The sequence below is a fragment of the Uranotaenia lowii genome, unplaced genomic scaffold (genome assembly GCF_029784155.1).
Source record: "Uranotaenia lowii strain MFRU-FL unplaced genomic scaffold, ASM2978415v1 HiC_scaffold_94, whole genome shotgun sequence".
Lineage (NCBI taxonomy): Eukaryota > Metazoa > Arthropoda > Insecta > Diptera > Culicidae > Uranotaenia > Uranotaenia lowii.
In genome coordinates, this window is record NW_026598911.1 from 16,179 (window position 1) to 39,325 (window position 23,147).

The 23,147-nt window shown below is 37.5% G+C and overlaps 1 protein-coding gene across 9 annotated transcripts in view; it reads left to right on the forward strand.

Annotated features, from left to right (window-relative positions):
- Positions 1 to 23,147, forward strand: part of LOC129760981 (uncharacterized) — a 61,130-nt gene that overhangs the window by 14,403 nt on the left and 23,580 nt on the right. For 6 of the 9 annotated variants that reach the window (XM_055758675.1, XM_055758680.1, XM_055758683.1 and 3 more), the window contains exon 1: positions 5,508 to 5,629. The exons of 2 other annotated variants lie outside the window; for them this stretch is intronic. The gene's annotated coding sequence lies outside the window, so the exon portion shown is untranslated. Of the gene's footprint in view, positions 1 to 5,507; positions 5,630 to 23,147 lie in introns of those variants that run through there. One more of the 9 variants, XM_055758678.1, reaches the window with a different exon arrangement.

Genomic DNA, 23,147 nt, shown 5'->3' on the forward strand with positions numbered 1-23,147 from the left:
CTATACAAACTATGCAATTTTTTTTACAAATCTATATTTATTCTAGAAAAACTGAAATTTTACGGCGGCTCAAAAGAATCACATTTCAATTAAAAAAAAACATGTTAATCGGACTTGTTTTTGCAAAATTGTTGATATTGTTGAGCAAATCAATGAATAAATGCCAATTTGGTTGGATTCGTTCCAAAAATTTATGGAAACCTGAACATTGATACGAAAAGACATCGAAATATTTATCATGACAATAGTTGTTAAAAATTTGAGGGCTTTACATTGAATTTTTTATTCATCATGATTTTATATTTAAAAACAACTATAATTAATACCGGGAAATAAATATTTTTAACCGGGAAAAAACCGGGGGAAAACCGGGAAAAACTTTGGAATTTCAAAACGAAAAATCGCTAGCAACCTTGTAAATTGATTGATCTCTTCAGGGTGTTCGGTTGATCTTCACCAGGAAAGTACGGGCGATTCCGACCCAGACCTTTAGTAAGACAAATTTCTGTCGTCTAGTGGCCTTTAATACGTTTGCATAGGTTCGTGATCTTTCTGGCAACCAAAATCTGTAGTTCTGTTTTTTCACGAACTGCTGTACGGCGACGAATTCATCGGCATAAAACACGATATTCTCCAAATTTTTCATGCGCGGACCGCGTGAGCTGCGCCATCGCCCTTTCTACCCACTCTTGCTTCTGTTCAAACGAGAGGTCTTGAAATCTTAGGATCTTGTAAGGCTGGGCCTAAAGATCATCTTCCAAGATCCGACGGCGATTTTGATCCGGTGTATTAAAATCTATCGCCAATTTAGTGTTACTACGCCAAACATTCTCTCAGGGTGCATCTTGACGATCTTCACCATGGTAGGTGTCGCCACTGTAGCTTGACGATCCCCACCATACTATACTTGGGTACTTCTGATCTCCAGGTATCTTCCAAGTGCGAGCCAAAATTAAAAAAAATACATACTCTCATTGGACAACTCACGAGATATGTTTTTCTACCGGTCTCACAGCCTGGAACTAGGCAATCAAAGCACTACGATGAGGTTCGAGGACTATTCTTACAAAAAAAACTTACTTAATGGTCCCGCGTCTATTCTCCGGCGCAGCAGTCAGGCTGAGCCTCGAAAAATCATGCAAATCCTGAAAAATCAGGCACATTGGCATCTCTGCATATTACCATTAATAGCGGCAAACCCGAAGCAATCGACCATGTACGCGCTCGGCTAAAATCCCGAGTCGATGGGTGGTGCTCGTGCTGGTGATAAGGGTTGCCAACATTTTTTTCAAAAATTCAGAGAGATTGAAAATAAAAATCAGGGAAAAACAGGCTAATATAAAATGATCGACCTGAGTGCCGTTGTAAAATTTAGTGGAGTTGATACACAATATAATTCATATTTCTTTTAAATTAGCCACATGCTCACGCCACTTCAATCTTAAAACGCGATATTTTTTGTTTTCATGCCTTTTATTTTTCCTATCAAAGATTGACCAGCTTTTACACGTTTAACTGACGAAATATAGCGTTTTTCAAATATGTGATATGTGGTACAGCAGTTGTTTTGAAATTTACCTTTGAGTAGGGAACCTGCATATAAGAGAAGCGACATCTGATCCCTCTTAAAATAAAATATCTGGCCACATGGCCGAAAGCTTGGACTAAAACATCCTCAGCACTGTTTTGTGGCTTATTGTTCAAGCTCTAAAGTGAACGCTCAGTAAATCGAACAAAACAATATTGAATTTAATGCCCGGTGGTTCGCGATAAACAGTATGTATGACTTAAATTTTTTTTTAACAAACACAAAGTTTTCTAGCTACGAACACGAACCATCAGAGCAATGAAAAAAATGCTCCTAATCATAAATTCATATGACGAGCTTTAAAATTATTTTCATCAACTACAACAGCAACCACAATACTCTCCTTGGTTGAGTTTTCAATTAGAAAGCTAAAAGCTCCACGACAAAAGACTTATTTTATTCAAACTTTAATATTTGATATATTAACCAAAGCCTTTTGCAAAAAATCTTTATAGTAGTTCTCGCAAAGTTAAGCTTAAATGTGCCAAATTTCAAATGTCTTCGTAGTAAAATATACGCAAGAACAGTTCTATAAACTTGTGAAAATAATTCCAATTTCAATAGAAATGTGAACGAACGTTTGCAAACGACAATCATATTTACCAGTCATTAATTCTCTAGTCAAATAGTTTTAATAAAAATTACATTTGCTTAAGTTGCTGTCTTTGAAACACAAAGCAATCATACATTTCTTTTTTTTTACTTATTTTTTTTTTGTTTCGATTATAGTCGTTTTACCATCTTTATGGCATTCGCGACTTTATCAACGTTGCAGTTGGCGGATCGTTATTGAAAAACTTATCCGGTACAACTGTGTTCGATGTTTACTCTTGGGCTCGAACTCGCGGACATCGGCTCAGGAGGCAACAGACTTGCCAACTGAGCTATATCACAAGCCCATTTTTTTTACTTATGATTTTGAACATTATGCAATTGGCTGATTGTCGGGCGAAAACATGATATGTTTTTTCCGTAAAACGTCCAGCTTTTTATAAGGAGTTTCGCAATATCAAAGATAAATATTGGAGCTTGAATGAAGTTTCATTTACTTACAAGTACTGTTACCACTGTTACATAAAAAGCCACATGTATTTTAGAAATGTCAAATTTACTCAGATAATGGTGCGATAACATAAGGCAAAAAAAATAAAATAAAAATATTTCCCGAGGTGTCAAAAATGTAAAAATAGGTTTTTACTATTTTGGTTTTCGAAATAACTGTTGAAAGTCGCTAAAAATTTTTTTGAGAAATTTGTTCACTTTTTCAGTAAAACTGTAGAATAAAACATGATTTTTTAAGTTGAAGTTTTCACGTAATAACAATTTTCCCGAAACTACAAGTTTTGATTTTGTCTTTGAAGTTATAGAAATTTTATTCATTTTTTTTTTATTTTTTTTATCGTTCTGTTAAAATCAGTTCTTCTAAAACCAGTTATAAAACACTGACAGAAGATTTGAATCCAACAGAGTTTGAAGTTATTGTGTTGAGGTTTGAGTAAGGACGAGCAGGCACTGAAACATTCAATGTTCTGTGAAATCCATAAAAAATCAGGCAATATCAGGCTTATTTACCAAAATCAGGGAAAAAACGAGGCCTAATATCAGGATATCAGGCAGGGCCTTCAAAAATCAGGCAAATCCTGAAAAATTAGGCACATTGGCATTTCTGCTGGTGATAGAGAAACAACAGAGAGATCAATAGTGAACAAAGAACACATGCGAGATATACATGTATAGTGTATAGTGTATCTACACTGAAAATCGAAAATACCCAAACTTGAGAACTGCCACCCGCCAAACCTGAGTTCGATATTGACAACTCAAGTTTGTGAAAAAATCACAGCTTGAAAATAAGCCAAACTTGTCCCTCAAGCGGAGAACTGTTTTTGGGGGGGGGGTTTAGTTGTGAGCGAATCTGATGCTATTACCTACCTCCATCATGGCAGATTTAGGTTTGGAGGGTAAGTTCAAAGCGGAGAAGTGTTTTTTTGGGGGATAATTTTTATTCCCGCTTCACTGAAAATCGAAAATACCCAAACTTGAGAACTGCCACCCCCCAAACCTAAGTTTCATATTGACAACTCAAGTTTGTGAAAAAATCACAGCTTGCAAATACGCCAAACTTGTCCTTGGAGCGGAGAACTATTTTTTTGGGGTTTTTGGTGTAAGCGAATCTGATTCTATTACCTCATCGTGGCAGATTTAGGGTAAGTTCAAAGCGGAGAACTGTTTTTTTTTGGGGGGAAACCTTTAATTCCCGCTTCATTCGCAGAAAGTCTCGCATATACGATGATGTAGTTGCCTCTCTTAACAACTCTCCGATGGTCGAGCGGTTAGCATCCTGAGATGATAATCGCAGTGCATTGCAAATATGGGTTTTTGATTCCTGTACCTGGCGGAATTTTTTTTTTATTTTGATTTCCAATTTATTGCCTTATCAGAGTTCGGGGGATGAGTTCTCCTTTAACATCTTAACTTTGAGCTATGCCACCAATAGCCAAACCTGTAGGGAGGGAGTTTTATTCGGGTTGGCGGAGAAAGTTCTCAAGTTTGGGTATTTTCGAGGTTCAGTGTTCACTCGCAGAAAGTTTTGCATATACGATGATGTAGCTGCCTTTCTCAACAATTCCTCGGTGGTCGAGCGGTTAGCATCCTGAGATGGTAATCACAGTGCCATTGCAGGTATGGGTGTGATTCTCGTACCTGCAGTAAATATTTGATTTCCTTTTTATTGCGGTATCAGAGTTTGGGGGATGAGTTCTCCTTTAAGATCTTAACTTCTGGCAAAGCCACCAATAGCCAAACCTGTAGGGAGGGAGTTTCATTCGTGTTGGCGGGGAAAGTTCTCATGTTTGGGTATTTTTGAGGTTCAGTGTATAAAAGATCCATCAGTTGACAGATGGATACGTACGCATGCTGGATCCTGTTTCTTCACGTGCACCGTGGTGTAATTGGCTAACGCGCCGTTGTAGTGAAGCGGAAATTGCGGGTTCAATTACCGTCGGTGAGCCGTTGTATCTTCCTCGAAAAATTCATGATATTTACGGCTTAGGTTTTTTTTTCTGTGATATCTCATGTTTCTTTAATACTTTTTTTCCAAAGCATGTTTTAAAAATAGCCAATATAGCCAACAATATTTTATTTATTCGAGCCCCCAATCGTATGGCCCTCTTCTTTGAAAAATCATCGTTTGGTTATCGTAAATTTAACCAGATTTATTATTTTGAAGGGTTCTCCTTTGTAGTATTATCCTCTCAAGACTTGTTCGAGTCATCAATTGAATTCATTGAAGAATTCCCTAACTATACAGTTTTTGTAAAGGGTCTTGAGCTGCATACCTCAGAACCAACGAAAAACGGTTAATTTACGGTGTTGTTGAACGAAGGTTGTCCACCTTACTTAGCTATTTTCCAAAAATGCTCCGAATTTCGGAAATTGTTCCAGCAAGGAAACATGAAGTTGTTTGTCCATTCCACTGTTTTCTTTCTATATCCGAAGCCGGAAAGCACCCAAAACAAATAGCCGCACTTGGATGATAACCCCCGTCGCGTGGCGGTGCCAGCGAGAGTTGCGATACATTTAACAGCAGGCATCAAAATCTGTGAGAACACCAACAAATCTGCCTGTCATAACACACAAATACGCACACACGGGTTTGTGATGGCTGACTGGTTCTTTTGATTGCTTCTGGTATAAGTGAGAGGCGATTCCATTGACAGCCGGGGTAGAGTCAAGAATGGTACCAATACAGCTCCGTTCTATCGAGCTATGCATTTTGCTTTCTTCAATGGTAAATAGGAACACCTATTCAACCGTGGACACACCACTACATACACTTGCCACTTCAACATGGTGTGCGTTGGCTTTGGTCGGATAATAATTATTGAATTGAAAGTTTTTTTTTCGCCACATTCGTCTCTCAAAGAGGTACAGAGAAACAATGATGTCGGCGTATGTTTTAATTTTAATTGTGAGTTGATAAAATGAATTCAAATTTTCGCGAGTAAAATCTAGCAAAACGGCTTAAAAATATTGCTAAAAGTGAGTTGAAAGTTGATAACACATCGTTAATATGCAATTGGGATGGTCAAAGATAGCATTCGATTGGAAAATCGACGACGAAAATTAATCAATGGGACAAATTGAGTGCTCTTCTCGTTCGCCATCATTCGGATATGTTAATGGTGGAGCTCAAAATCTAGTGCTGTGGAAACCATGGAAAAAAAATCCGTTCCAAATGGTGAAATCGCGTTTTCTGTGCGCTGGTGGACAATGTCACTGTCTGAAAATTGCATTGATTTTTCATGTCTGCATGCCCGTATGAAAGAAGAGACAAATTTTCGGTTGCAAAAAATTGCACCAATGCTGATATTTTCTGAAGTGGTGAAAACAGTGAATTTAGATCAAAACAAAATTGCAAAAATATTATTAAAAAAAATGTTTCCTTATATTTTTGGCCTGTATGAAGTTCAGTAATCAGTGAAGATTGAAATTAAAACTTGTTCAGATAAAAACCGAGAGAGGTGATTCGGAATCATTCATCATGATACGTGAAAAAATCGATTGCATGTGGGTGACAGTTTTAATTGGAAGTACGCTTTTGAGGTTAGAATCATCTAGAATTATCTTGAGAGTTGGCAACGACAGCATCATCACCATCATCAGCGCCGCCGTCATCGGTACGATCCCCATAGCCAACAAGAAAGTCAAGAGAGAAAAAGTGTGCTTTTGAAAATCATAAAATCTTACCGAGTACAGTGTCGTCGTCGTCGTCGTCGCCATCATCATCGTTTCTACTCACCGCTAATGGTGTATTACCTAAACGGAATAATAATAAGAACAAATGAATGTAAACCTGACAATCCTGAGAGTGGATTCGATGTAAAGATGGAGGCCGACCAACTAAATACGCCGTACATGAATGGATGATCTTTGGAGACGACGCGTTGAAGTGCTCCGGTTTTTGCCTTCTTCTTTTAAGTGATAGTGTGTCTTGTTGAAGTGCAGTTTGCTTTGAGGTAGAAATTTGATGAACAAGTGATGAAGCTGCTTTCCAGTTTACTGCATCAAAAAACTGAACACAAACGCGCAATCAATAGCCAGGGTAACTCACTCTGACTATAAATTGTTCGAAAATTTTCGATTCTTCAATAAGAAAATGTAAATCGTGAACGCAGAATAAATGGCCATAGAAACTGCAATAGGAATATTAAGTTGCTTTAAAGGAACTTTCTTTGTCGGATGTACAGATTCTAAACCCGATCAGGAGTGAAAAACTAAATTATACCATGATTAGATATTTTGATACTAATGTTTTCCTATCTAAATGAGTTATTATTCAGTACTCGTAGGATGTTAAAATATCTCAAATTATATCAAAAAATCTATGCGATCATACACACTTAGAAAAATCCACGTAGATTTACATGCAACTGCATGGGTAGAAAGGAATCGGCTATTTGCAAGTGATAATACTGCACGTTTCATGTAAATTCCCGATAGCATTTAATGCTGTTGTTTACTGTACATTTACATTATTTAGCACACCTCACGAATCTTATTGGACAGGGAGTGGTATCGCAAAATCAAAAAAATCACCGTTTTTATGCAGGAAAAAATTTATTTCACGTTTAAATCACACTTGCTGATTGATTAACAACAACTGATCTTCGTTTCCGATTCCGCCGACGACGGCGGCTCGACGGCTGGTTCGATAAAACAGCAGAAAATTGTCGCACGGTTGGGACTTTGGGTTTTGGGGATTCAGCATCAATATTTCCTGTAAAGAACAGCATTAGTATGAAATTATCAAGTCAATCACAGTTATTTTTTAAATTGATTTACCTTTAATCAGCAACCACGGTTTGATTGAAAAAAAAACTAACATCTTTTGCCGACGCAGCACGGGACGGGAAACGAACAGGAATGAAAACAAAACAAAACTGACAAACTGACACCGGCGCTGGAATAAGCGTGCTTTGACATGTAATTTTCATAGAAATGGTTGAGCTGCTATACTCTTTTTCGAAAATTGTCAAGCGACGATGCAGAAATGTAAAATCACTTGTATTGTAAGGTTACATTTTTTTATCTGTGTAGCTAAATTATATCAATTTTAGATATACTCCTTTCAAGATTATATCTCGTTCAGATAGCATAGTTTGATATTGGGCAGAACAAAACCTTTCAAAATTATAACTTATTAAGATATTAGTACTTCGAGAAAAGTTTCTAGTGGAATTTCCATAAACCACATTATTTGCTAAATCCATGCTCCATTTTTGATTTCCCAAAAATTGGATCCAATTTTATCAATCTGTTGAGCGAAACTCATTAATGTCCGTGTTTCATAAAAAGTTGTACGTATATCAAAACAAGATATAACCATTTTAGTTTAGGACAATCCGAAAAAAACCTTTTTTTTATTGAAAATGAGCTCAACCAACACACTCCAAAGCATGACAGCCTGTTGGGTTCAGCAAAAACGTAATATTTCTATATAAGAACGTAGATGTTGTGGAAAATGAAACTTAAGGAGACTTTGAAACATACTCATTTAATGATGGTCCAGTGACGTTCAATCGGCAGGAGCTGGGGATTGTATACGTTAGTTGTTATCCTTTTTGGATAATAGTGTCGTTAGCAAGAGTCTGAAAGACTGTGTTTTCTTTCTTGGTTATCGAGGTTTTCTTTTGTAGACGACCAGAAATAGGTTTCCCATATGCAGCGTAACATTTTTCTATGATAGTAATATGCGCCCTGCGAAAATTTCGGATAATAATTCGAGACATTTTCTAATCCCTTTAAATGTGCCCAACGGCAGCCAGAAATATTCGTGTTCTGAAGCCCCATTCGGCAAATTCGAGTCCTGTCTCCTGAATAGAATGGGAGAACTGCGACTTGCAAATGTAAACTGGAGTTAAGTAAGACTGAGAAATATAAAACGCAACCACTGGCTGTCGTATGAAACATTCAATTCGGCACGTTACATTTTAAGATCCCTTTACACTTCACGTGAAAAATCTTATTTCGTCAATAACTAAACTACTCGACGAAACTAGATTTTGTAACATAGTGGAATCGATGGGGAATGATTGAAAGATGAAATTCTAGCCAGACTCGTTCTTAAAACCTGAAAAAAAACTGTTTTTATTCCGATCCCCCCGCCATGATAAAATTTTCACAGTTAAAACAGTTCTAGAAGGTTTCAAGGGACAAGTGCGGCTGGAATTTCATCCTTCAACCATTCTCCATCGATTCCACCATGTTACACATGCTAGTTGTGTCGCATTTTTGAGTTATTTATAAAATAAGATTTTTCACGTTTAGTTTAAATGGGCCTTTAAATAGAATGTTAGCTGAAGTCAAAAACTAGAACCGAATCAATGCCTGTGTTCATATGATTAATATCGGTTTGAGTATGCGATAAATATACCACTCCGAATTTATTCTTAACTATTTTTGGTTTTAAAATTACACAAATTCTACACAATTCGTCCAATTTCTCAGCATTTTTGGACCAGCTCTGGCACTAACTAAAGATAATATATATACTGCCGTGTTCCGCCGAAGTAACTAAAATGTCATTTTACGTTTTCGCAAATAAAGGCGGTTTTGTCTTTTTATCCATTATTTATTACTTCGGGATTTTCCATAGATTACGTCAATACTCGTTACTTTCCGTACAACGGATTTTTATACACATTAGTCACTTTGGCGTATAATCATTGATTTTGCTTTCATGGGCTCAGCCGCCTTCTTACCTATAGAGAGAATAAAGATTAGACTGCCCCAAATTTGTATGGGAAATTTAAAACCTGTGAAATGTTATGCGCTGCAGGCTGAAATTGATCCTAGTCCTAGTATAAGATCTCATGCCAAATTTAGGCAAGATCGGATCACGGAAAGGGGTCGCTCAACGAGCCTGAAATTTGTATGGGATTTTTAAACATTTTGTCCGGAAGAAACATGAAAAACCAGTTTTTCAGCAATAACTTTGTTTTCCGATTTCTTTAAAAAACGGGTTTTCTTAAAGCTTAAACTATGAAAAATATTTCATCCGAAGACTGCATTTCAGTTAGAGTTAAGATAAGAAAGTAATTGAGCTTCAAAAATGGGCTAACTTTTTAAGGATGGTATTCATCACTGTTAATGAGTCGAGACTGTCGAACATTTGACGCCTCATTAACAGTGTTGAATCGTTAAAAAAGTTAGCCCATTTTTTTTAAGCCTAATAACTTTTTTTATCTTAACTCTTATCGAAATGCAGTCTTCGGATGAAATATTTTTCATAATTTAGGCTTTAACAAAACCCGCTTTTGAAAGAAATCGGCAGACGGAAACCAAAGTTATTGATGAAAAACTGGTTTTTCATGTTCTTTCCGAACAAAATGTCTCAAAATCCCATACAAACTTCAGGCTCGTTCAGCGACCCCTTCTGGTGATCCGATCTCGCTCAAATTTGGCATGAGATCTTGTACTATGCCAAGGATGAATTTTAGCCTGCAGCGCATAACTTTTTCAATCGTCGGGTCATTTGGGGCACTCTAATAAAGATGTTTGTTCATACAAAGGATAAACTGTTTAGGCAATTATTTTACATTGAAATTCGTCGAATACTAGCACAAGGAAGTTTTTGAGATATACCAATTGAATGGTTGTTGATTTAAAATTTGAGATCAGGCATGGAATGGCCATAATTATGCATGAAGTTGGCACCTGGGATCAACGTTCTTTTTATACACAGTGTATACTATATGCATGATGAAATGTTTTACAAAGTTTCATGGAAATCCACCATTTGGTTTTCGCTAGTCAATTTAAAAACTGGTAAAAGATGACTTGCATGCATTTAGCATCTTCAAATCCACGAACACATCGCTATTTGATAACAGAAAAATCAAAGCACTGCGACTTGAGCGCTCAAACGGTTTCTGTGAAAGTGGAAAAATGTATCCAATTCACGTAAGAATCTATTTATTTCATTCCTGAAAGCTAATGATGTCTCAGAGAATGTGAATTGCAAATTTATTTGAAGCATCTCACCGTTGTCATGGTGTCTGAAGCGGTTGCTTCGAATGAGTGCCGCCTGTTTTCAAAAAAGTTAATCTATTGAAGTCTGGTATGGACGTTTTAAAGAATCCTTTTTTAAAGCACTTTCCGTGGATTCGGGAAAACTTTGGTGAACCCGAGAATCTTATTTTCCAACCAAGTGGGGCGAAGGATTTTTGGCCTCCGAGCAGTCCATCCATATTTGTACCGGCGGATTGTGATGAAGAGAGAAGATATGCCCATGATCACGCAATTTGTGCAGCCAATGATTGAAATTGGATTAATTTGTGCGGGGAATTGAGATGAAGGGAGAAAATCCGTCAATGATCACACAAATTGTGCAGCCAATAATTGAATTTGTGGTAATTTGTGGCAATTTGTCAGAGAGAATTAGAAGATTCGAGTTAAAATGAGAGAAACCAGTGCTCAGAGAGAGTGTAAATGTGCTAAATGTTGCAAATTGTTGCAATTTATGAAGCAGTTGTGAAATTTTGGTCATTACCAATAAAATGCAAAGAATTCTCTCTCGATTTCAATCCCTTGAATTTGTGTCCTTTTGTGCGTCAAAATGGGTAAATTTGAGTTAAAATGAGAGAAACCAATGCTGAGAGAGAGAGAGTGAGAGAGAGAGAGAGAGAGAGAGAGAGAGAGAGAGAGAGAGAGAAATTGTGCAAATTGTGCAGTTATTGTGGAATTTTGCTCATTACCATCCCAAATACAAAAAAAATCTATTGTTTGCCGCCGATTTGAACCCCTCGACTATTTTATTTGGGGTCATTTTTGAATTTCTCAAATCCTGGGGTCTTAAAAGCTTCGTTCTGGTTTAATTCGTTCTGGTGATTTTTTGCAGGATTTTTAAGTAACGTTTATGTGAGTAAATTTGAACATTTAGGTGTGTATGGGAAAATTAAATATTTTATACTTAAAAATCAACATCATTTTTGTATCTTCTGTAAAATCGAGCCTGGATATGGTTTTTGTGTCAATTTATAAATTTTCTAAAAGAAATTTTCCGCAGAACAAATCGACTCAGTCTTATGGGCGTATGTTCAAGCGAAGGCCAAGATTCATTGAAGGCTTCCAGCTTTGAGATGTGGGCTTCAATATCAGAAGCTTATACTGCGAAGGTATGCTCCCGATTCAGATCTCTCCTGAAGAGAGTAGTTATGAACGAAGGTGAACACGTAGAGTTTTTGTTAATATGTCATCTACATGCCTGCATGAATGAAAAAAAGATTAAAATCGTGTTAATATCAAGACACGTGTTATTGAACCTTGATGACAGTTTCCGCATTTTTATGGGTCATACTGTAAGTAGATTTCAAACGTTAGGTCAATAGTTTATTGAGTTATCCCCGAAAGTATTGTTTCTGGTCTTGTCTTTCAGTTGGAAAAGTTTATCATAATAATAAGTAGTAAATGTTCTGTTGGTTATTGTGGCTCGGAATTGGATACCATTCCACTGCTCACCAGTCAATCAAATTTGAAACGATGGGTTTGTGTAGCTGAAAATAATCAAAACTGTTATAGCAAAAGCGCATCGAACTATCGCACTCGAGAGCAGCACCAGTCAGACACGTCGAATCGAAATCGCCAATGATGAGAGAATGAGACTGTCGAAAGTCGAAAGGGAGAGGAGCATCATTGAGTTCGGTCTACAAAGTATCACCAACCAACAACCGCACAACAGCAAGACAATCAGGCAAGAGCACCATTAAACTAAGCGAACCTGTTCCACCCTCGTTTTCCATTTTCCCGACTTATTCAATGGATGAAACTCAAAATCTAACCAACCAACTGTGCTGGGGTTTGACTTCATTTTTTTCTTCTCGTAGTAGTGTATTAGCCGTGGTTTTTTAGTTGCTCATGTACAGCAATGCCGATGGCCCTTAATCGGCCAAGAATATTTAAGCATATTGGATCGATGAAGATGGATTCCGATTTTTACTCGTGCGATTCAGTTACCGTTGCGCTGTACCGAGATTCACTGAGATAATAAAAAAAGGAAAGGAATACATCTCACGCCATCAGTTTGCATTTCATTATTGCCCGTTTCTGATTTGGGTTGTGTTTGTGTTGTTGGACAATTTTTCAGTTTTGTACCGTTGGCAAAACTGCCAATTACCCATCGCCGAATAGTCTGTTGCAAGGAATTTCCTGTACGAAGCTTCCCTGGTTGTCTCATTTTAACTCTGCTGAAAGCTACCGCATCAACCCTATTCATTCGCTACATTTTCCCTTCTTTCGACCAGGTCAGATTCTCTTATTTCAACTCACCTATCGAAAAAAAAACATGACACCAAATGAGCATTATTACGATTTCCATTTGGGTTTCTTTTTTTTCGCTCTCTCATGTCATGTCGCAGTCGCAGTCAGCCAACGAGCCAGCCAGTGGACGTCCATTTTATAGACAACGGCGACGATATAAGCGAACTCCTAAAGAGCTTCAATTATAAACCTTCGACTTGAAGGCAAACATTTTCTCGCGATATCGCACTTCCATCCAATGAATGCGATGATGATGATGGTACACTAGTAGCGAACGTTCAGCTGCCAATAATAGCTCATGTTGTCAGTGTGTACGTCTTTTGCCCATTTCGCTTATTAATCATCTTCACAAACACCGAAATCATTCAGTAGTTTTTTCGGAGGTCGTTGCCTTCATTGTTTTAGTTGGGATTACTTTCCAGCTACACAATTTCGATAAATTTGATCTTCTTGCGTACATTCATTCCTCAGATGTCAAGCAGTTCAATATAAAAACATTTTGTTGCTTATAGACTCCAACCAGCTGATGTCAGATTTCCAAAACTTCTCCGCTGAGGATCGCACCAGCTGATTCTGAAGTAAAGTTGAATCCGTAACAGTGCTGCACGAGACTCTACGGCAGCGCCACCATCGGCGTCCATCGTCATCATCATCATTACCGCCTCCACTCACGTGCTTGTTTGCTCCCTGTCCTGGTTCATATTTCGCCCGCCTCCGTAGCGCCTCTTCTCTTCCAAGCCTGTTGGCGGTATTCTGGCTATGCAAAAGTCCTGCCGCCTCCTCGTGTTGCTGAACCGGCATCTTGTAGTCAACCGGTCTCGGCATACTTACGTTTGACTGGCTATGTCATCGGGGGGGAACAACCTCCGATGTCAGTAGTACGATGGTTGCTGGTTATCTTTTTGGGTGTCGTAATAGCAGCCCCTCGGAACCCTCCCTCAAGTTCCGTCCTCATCTATAGATATCATCATCCCCCGCAGCTATTGTGTGAAAACATTTCGATAAAGTAGGTAGACATTTTAACACCGAAGCTCCCTTTGCTCGTTTGCTCCCTTTCTGCGTTTGTGATCGTTCGCTTTTCCGTCCGGAAGTCATAGATGTTAGCTGGCGTGAGAGGACGGGTTTACACCGGTATGTGCAGTGTTGCCAGATTTAAATCTCTGTTTTTTTTAGAGGTAAACAAAGTTTTTAATCTGTTCAAAAACTGAAACATAGAATTCTAGAGTTTGTTTTGATTACGTCGTATAAACCACCTGACTTGTTTCGAAAAAATCGCTGTTGAAGTTCTGTTACACATTTTTAATTCTTATATTTTAAATATCGCTCATAATAGTCTGCAAATTTGGTATGCGATAATAAAATAGCTGAGCAATACGTGGATGTGTTTGATAGAGGCAAAAATTTAGTTTTTCTAGAACATATGCACTTACAACCTTTTGCATTTAAGTATTTGGCACAAACGTCATTTTGCCGATCGATAAAAATAATTTAAAAACTTCGCTTATTCTTGCTAACCTGTTTCAAAAATTATAAATCATCATTATAAATATTACCCGTCTGCAGAGTGACTCAATAACTGATATGAGATTTACAGATATTCGTAGTATGGCTATTTGCAAAGCACCTCAAAATAGAGCAAAAAGGAAAAGGACTTACTTTTGATCGTGCAAAAGCTTCGCTTATTCTTGCTAACCTGCTTTATTGATTTAAAATGTATCATGATATGCCCCTATGAAGAGTAACTCAATAATTGATATGAGATTTTGAGATATTTTTAGTATCGCTATTTGCCAAGCACTTCAAAATAGAGCGTCAAAGGAAAAGGACTTACTTTGAACCCCTTCTGGTGCGTTGTGCCCCGGGTGATATGCACGCTACAGAATTTCCGGCTTTTTCGAATGGCAAGTCTCTATCTCTGCTTTAGTAATGCAATCTCCTCTCAGCCGCTGCAGCCTAGCATGGTGCTGTAAGGGACTTTTGCATCAGGAAAATACATTCAACTGGTCATGATGATCATTACTTGTGACTCTGGCAACCGTTGAGTGCGGAAACTTATCCATTGCCACTGTGATGGAAAAATTAGAATTGATAAATTTATCCAGCTAAAAAGTATGACTTATTTAACTTACCTATCACTAAATTGAATACACCATTCATAATGAGTTACTTAAACTACTCTCCCAAACGATTTTCTTTCAAATTTTTAATCTTTTGAAAACTTTCCGAAACATTTTCTGAGAAAATGCATAACGTCGCAAAACCAACCAGCCAAAAAATTATTTTGCAACCCTTGTTTTGCACGCCAATCCAGTGCAGTGCAGTATCGCTTTATACTTTGAATATCGTTTATTCCATATTTTCTTGATCCAGGCTTACCATAAATCCAATTAAGAATTCGAGTTAAATCAAATCTTGCCGGGATGCCCAGATATTGTTTAAAACTTCCTGGATTTTGCGAATTTATTCAGATTATAAAAGCTAACAAAAACTCAAATTTCTCTTTGAAAATTTTATAAATGTTGAGCTCAAGAACGATTATTAACAAATTTCAAAATAAACATAAATTTTTGTTTTATTCTTAGATGCTATTTTAATACTGCTGCTGTGATTCAATGAAAACTTATTTCGAGTAAAATGCTCGTTCTTTTTTCTCTTGTAAAATTTAGAATAATGCCTAGATTTTGTTCAGATTTGGCTTTTTTTTATTTTTTTAAAAAATCGTCTTGAATAGCCCGCCCGTACTGTAATAAGTATGATATGTTAAAGATTAAAGATCATCGTTGTTTCAACAACTATTTTGAAGATATCTTGCCCAGATTTCACAGGAACCTAATCTGTTTTATTATTAACGTCCTAGAAGGGACAAGCCATTTGATGTCTTTTCCGGATTCATAGTCGTACTAGGATTGATAAACTGATAATACAATATGTCAAAAAGTGAAAAGGTCCATTTGAAACAAGGACTAATTCCTAAAAAGATCAGAGGGAGAAACAGGGTTGCTAGCGAACCGGGAAAACCGGGAAAAACTTTGGAATTTCATCACGTCACCGGGAAACCGGGAAAATACTGGGAATTACGGCACCGGAGAAATTGACATGTTTGATATTTTCTCAAAAACGCTTATTTTCGTTCATTAGTCAACAAACGAAGTTTGAAGCGCTTTTTTAACTGATTGCGAAAAAATATGAGTTTACTTATTTTTTCGCTCTCCATAAGCAAATAATTTGGCAGCGCGAGATGTTTTTAAGCAGAGTTACACCTCTTTTTCACTAGAAAAAGATATTGGTTTTTTAATGTTGTTGTTGTTTATTTCGTTTGAATTGGCCTGAAGAACGAAGCATAACATTGCAAGTGTTAAGTTTTTAATCCATTCTACTTTAAGCTGGTGCTTGTAGTTTCCGAAATCTATGGTCTTAACCTTGATTAAAAATAATATCTTTCACTCAAACAATTAAAGCACAGCCCTGTCTTATAAACGATTTCTATTTTTTTAAGAATCTTTAGTTCAAATGGCTATTACTAAAGTTATTCATTGTTTTGTATTTAAAAAATATTTGTTTCAAAAACATGTCTTTTGATTTGCACAAAAAAATTTAACTGCCTTCAGAAAATAATCCCAAAAATGAGAGAAAGTTGCATTTTATGAATCACAAAAAACCTTAAAGGAGCAAAAGTACAAACTGCAAATGGAGCAAAAGCACGAATGATATACAGAATCCAAAGTTTTAACTTTTTTTTAATGCGCTGGAAACATCAGCGCATATTCTTGAATCTACAAAAACCTTCTCGCGCAAAAAATTGCTCAAATACGATGAGAACTAGACTTCGTAAACCAGACGAATATAAACAATGAGTGGAGAACTTCGAATTCGCTCAGGTTGTTTGCCTATGTAATGGATTTGTATCAGAAATGAACACAGAAGCTGCTGCTCTAGGCAAAAATTGATATAAAATAGTTTTCCTCTTGACTTCATGCAGAAATGTGGAATTTTGAATGATCGTACGTTTACCCCACATCATTCGAACTTTTGCCCCAGAGGGGGGATAAAAGTACTTTTCGATAGTAGTTAGGCATTTCGACTACTGCTACCATGCGCATCGATCGATTATCTTCGTAATTTTTTAGAAGAGAGATAAAAGTCTAAGGAATCAAATGTTGCTTTTGGTTTTTTGGAAAAAGAACTGCAAATTGTCTAAAAATAGGATGTCGTACTTTTACTCCACCATACTCTACCTTGTTTCTAGAACTCTTTAAAAATTCTAGAAAATTTATATCGGCTTAAAAGTTATACCTACATTATAGTTTCAAGATCAATTTAACCGGCCTTTTTTTCAAAATTGTTCAAATTGTGGAGTTCGTTAGATTTGTTAAAAAATCATAAAAACATGCCAATTTGAAGACGCCGAAGTGTTTGTCATGATTACAAACCGTTTAACAAATTTTGGGATACAATTATTAGAAATTTGAAGCCCTTTATATTGATTTTTTTATTTACCTTGATTTTATTTAAAAAACGAGTATAATAAATATCGGGAAAATCAGCGTTTATAACCGGGAGAAAACCTGGTAAAAACCGGGAAAAACTTTGGAATTTAAAAACGAAAAATCGCTAGCAACCCTGGAGAAAGGACCATCACAAAAAATGCACGATTTCTCACAATTAACACGGTATCGAGTGAAAATATTCCTTTTCAATGGCAAACACTTGGAAATTTTTGAAGTTGTGAGAAGCCAAGCTCTGAGGCTTGGAAGATGAAACTTGAGAACTGAGATCTGAGACCTGAAATATGAGACATGAGACCTAAATAAGACACGAGGCATGAAACTCAAAGTCCTAGGACATGATACCTTAGGCCTTGTGACGTGAGATTAGGAACAAGAGACTTGAGATATGAGACTTGAAAGGTAAAAAATAACACTTGATACCTGCAAAGGATTGAAGCAACTGTCAAATCACATATGAACAGACAGTAACGACTTTTTGGAACCAGAACGTCAGTTCCCCTTTGATTTCAATGGCATTTTGGTACCAAAACGTCAGTGCGGTACTGAAATGTCAGTTCGGAAATTTCCTTCTCTTTCAGCCCCTTGGATACCTGAGACATGAAACGTGATTTGTGGGTACACACAAAAAAAAGCATAGTAGAATTACTAAATCCGTGGTTTAAATGAACAACAGGCAACCATATTTTTGAGTCAAATATGTTTTGTTGTTTATAATACCTTACACTGAACTAAATCTGGCTATAAAGAATATCGGAAATTCCAATGCTTTTGCACTACTAGAAATTCCAATACTTTTTACCAGTACTAGAAAAAAATTATTCTATTGAAATGGTTGAAGGATTGATTTCATTGGAAATTCCGATAAATGCAGTAGTGTGGCAAGTTGATATGATTTATTATTTTTGCAGATGAAATGAAACGGTATCGTGGGGTCCAATGAAACTTACTAATGTTTATTTAGCTAAAAATTTGTTTTGCTTTATTTTACTTACTTTCCTTAAATTTAGTTTTTTTTAATTAATATATATACCGCATCCTCCATATCATGCACTTTTGGATGTTCGCCGTACTTTCAATACAGCTGGTGTTTCTTCCTGTGTTGTATCGCTCATTGCCGTGTGGTGGTATCCATAAAATATGGTTAATGGACTTTTGTTCTGGAATGTATTTTAACACTATTACTTTTCCTTCAAAATAATTAAACTATATGAACTTACCGACGAAATATGTACATCCTGACGTATTGCGATGTCAAAAAAAGTCCTCTCATCAAGCGGGATGTTTTGATTGAGCCACACGAAGCTGCGAATAAAGTTTTCCCCTCACATAGATCGTCTTCTTCTTGAGCTGGAGAAAAAATTTCATCGAGCGAAATTAAATAAAATAAATCCTGCTATTTCCGCATTTATGGATTCTGGAATAAAAATAATGACAATATTTCATTGCATTGCAGATCAAAATAAACTACTTACCAGTATTTTGGATTGAGCTTTGAAAATGAACAATGATTAATTTACGAACGAATAATCTTCCTTTTTAGAATCGATATTATTTAAATGGTTTAAATTTGATAAAAGTTATTCGATCTTCTTATGCATTTTACTACGGGTGACTGCCTTATAAAATTTATTGGATCTTTTAGTAGTTTCAGACGGATTTTTATCAACCAAAACCAAGTGCTAGAATTTATTGAATTTTCTTTTACTTTTCATTAGAAATGCTATTATCTTTTAACAAGACCCTAATTTATAGAAGTTATTGGATTGACCCGATATATTATATAGCCCGATTTTGTTCAGTGTACGCATAGCAATTTTACTATGTGTTCAATTTGGCTGCGCATAGTAAATTCGACTGCGTTTTAGTAAAATTTTCAATGGAATGATGCATTGTTCTACTTCGTCCCTAGTAAAATTAATATGTTCCATAATGAAACTAGTATGTGTTATGATAAAAATTAGGAGGCGCGAGGAGCTTGATTTAAATAGTAAAATTACTATGTATGTTTGTTTGTTTATTTGCATGCATGTATTATGACATTATTTGAAACATTAAAATTCACACTTCCGACATACGTCGGTCAATGTTAATGTGTTCTCCCGATGCTCTGGAATGATGGAATGGAGCTAAAAATTAGTTTTTTAACTCACGGGTTTGATGATTAATGATCCTGAATTAGTGTAAACAACAAGAATGTTTTGCATGGCAAAATTATCATACGCACTGATGTTTTTGAGTCAATAATGTTTTGTTCTCAAAAGTACCATGTGCGTAGTATTTTGTTGATATGAATTGGTGCCACAATGTCTAAATTACTATGCAGACGCTAGTTGTAATAGAAATTATGATGAAATTATCATGATCATAGTATTTTCGACAACAAACATTGAGAGTTATCGAAAATTACCAGGTTCATAGTAATTTCAATATTGTTTCATGCGCACTTTTACAAAATCGATGTTAAACTTTTCATGGTTGAAAATACTATAGCGCTGAAATGGTAAAATTATCATGACAGCGTCTTTGGGATAACCACTCAATTTTTTTCCGTGTAGTGAATCGTAAGATAGGAGAAGTAAGACAAGAGTATTGATACATAACACGTGAGAAGTGAATAGTATCAGTCCTTACGTGTCACTTTTACGTTTCACTTCTTACGTCTGACTCCGCCATATCAAATAAACGGGCTCAAAGGATAAGGAATGAAGGTCCGACACCATTTTAAAATTTCCATTATTTAAAAAAAAAAGTTAAAATCTTTTTCTCAATACTCTTCATAGTTGGAGTCTCATTACATTTACAATTAATACGGCTAACCTCTAAACAGCGTTCTTCAACGGAATGTCCCGATCTGCGACATTTTCCATTGCAACATTTTCTCTTATACCGTGTTTATTACGAAACCTCTGTAATATAAATTGTCTAAAAACCTTTATGCCTACAATTTCGCAGTTCCAAAACCGTATAATCACAGAATAACCTGTACAGGTGGCAACAGTGCCTGTATGGTCGGTTTCAGTGCTCTTGCTATCATTTCTCTGCTGCCGCGCCGAGTCAACGTCACTGTGCTCACTAGCTAGCTGCCGTTGTGGGGTGTTTCATACGTAAGAATGTACTTACACACAGCTCCTCTCTGCTGCTGCCGGTAGGTAGAGTGCTCGCTCCGTACGTACATATACACAATGGACGAGGTCAGCTAGGCAGGTTCGTTTTGGTTTTGCTAAAGTCGGTCGGTCGTCGTCGTCATCGTCGTTGTTTAGCTGCATGGCTGACTGACTGACTGACTGGGGGGAACACCACCGGGCAGGCTGATGCGGTGCGCTATAAGAGCACATATTTTGTAGAAATTTTGTTTTTATTCCACACGAAACAAGCAGAGAACAGTCGAGTCGAGTGCCGATGCCGGTTGCTGTCGATTCGATGCTACTGCCTGTCTTGTGCTGAGTGTTTTACCCATTTGAAACAACCGTATCGGGTCCTACACTACTGAATAGCTGAAGTTCGCTGGATTGTTGGTGGACTGACTGGTTGTTGGTTTTCTTCATATACGGACATTCGTACGCTACACCGACAACCAGCTAGCTAGCTACATCCAAAAGTGTACCTCATTGAGCTACATCAGCGCTCTTCAGTTCAGCTCGCATCGGGGTGACTAAACACAGAGTCAGTGTGACGTCAGACAAATTGTGTCAGGGAATCTCCTCCTGGCTGGTACGACGGCAGCGGCAACAGCACAGCGAGCAAGCACTTCTCGGGCCGGCATCATCGATGTGTGGTGTACGTTGTTGTTGGTTCGTTTGTTTTTGTTTTGGTTGCCTGCCTCCTCGTGACGTTTTCTGTTCACACCCTACACTGTAGACGGTGGCCTGGCGGAAACAACCGGCAAGCCACAGCACGATCAGCTGACACGCTGTGATGACAAGCGTCGAACGAATTGCTTGCTCGCTTGCTAGCTTTGAGGTCGGAACAACATTCAGAGAGGGGAGGTACTAGGCAAGTTGTCAAAACCGGCGGCTCGTTTTACGCGTTCGAAATATGTTCGGTCAAGGGCACCACAGGTTGTTGACCCTAGCGGATAAAATTTGTGTTTTTCAGATAGAATACAGAAAAACATATCTTTCTTTGATAAGCGAACTCTTCGAAACAGGCGGCATAATTGTGTTACAATCAACGATGTTGGTTGAAAAATGGGCAAGTTGCGAATGCGATGATGATGACGAAGTTTTTTTTCTCTTTCCTTCGTTTCGATATAGCAAAAGCGATATGAAGCATTTGGGGCGGTGCATATATATACGAGTGCCTGGGCAGCACCTTTCAAACGAGAAAACCGAGCTCACAGAGAGTAGGTATTTGGACACAAGTGCGAATTAAAATGGAGGAAATGAAAGTTTACGTTCGTGTTTAAAATGTTTTTGCCTTTTAGCACAACACTTAGCGGACGATTTCCCTTGTACGACGATGATTTTGAGCTAGTATTGATCGATGTATTCTAACGATACCTGTTATTCTTAAACCAGATTGAACGCTTCAATATTCTAGGATTTCCTTTGTAAAATGTTTTGGAAACTGGGATAGGCGATGTTAAAAAATGGAAATTTAATGCATTTCATATAGAACATTCATGTCCAACGATAGCTTTATTCATCATCGTGGTTCTACTTCCTCGCGCTTTGCCTGCGGTAAAAAGTTTATCGATTTGGATTTTTAGTTAGGCAATTGTTGTGTTTCATTCTCGGAGTGTTTTTAGTGTTGCCACATAGCAGGTTTTACCTCTTACCCGTTCTCTCTCGGACCAACGCTGACGACGACGATGATGGTTTGCAGAGCATATACACATACCACAGCGTGGTGTGGCGACTGTTAGAGCATATTCTTCTTCCTCTTGCAGTTCTGTAGATCTCTCTAATGCTGCTGGCCCCCATCATCATAGTACAGGCACAGCGCTCTTGGTCTGCAAATACACGAAAATGTGGAATGGGATGGGATGATGGCAATCGGATGTGGTTGTTGTTGTTTTTGTTTTCGTTGTTGGTAGCAGCGAGTCAAATGAAAATGGCTTTCTTTTTAGGCTCTCATCATGTATGCCAGATTAGGGTTGCCAGTCGAGCGACGCCGTCGCCGCAAGCGTCCCACCCAACCATCTACATAAATCGGGCTACGCTAGGCTAGGCTTTGTCACAACAGCTATGATGAATCAAAGGCGAATCTGAGCTCCTCTGCCCTAATTTCGTAGATTGACACAGTCCGCCATCACGCCAACAGCCTCCTCCAGTCATCCATCCTGCTTCAACGACGGGCACATTCCCCCAAGGAGTTCGTTCGTTTGTTGAGGCGACATGGCGCTGCTGGGGTTGGTTAAAGGGCGAGTGAGTGGTTTGATTTCCGAAATGGGTATTTTGAAGTTGAGCAATGTCGATGTTCGTTATTTATTCTGAGCTTTTCAAATTGTTAAGGAAGCGTGCGGGCGTTCACTGGCGGAATAAACATCATTTCAACCCCTTGTTCTGTGTTACCCTTCTATAACAAGTTTACAAAAAGAATAATCTCCTACAAACAGGGCTAGAAACACTGGTTTCTTCGGCGTTTTCCTCAATATTCTTCTAGCCTACAAAGCGGATAAGCTTGTATGAAAGATGAAAAATCGAATTTGTGTTTTCGCATTGGCTTCAAGAATATTCATCGGTACAAATAAATTATTGTTTTGTTAATTTTAAGGCATGCGCATCAGTAAC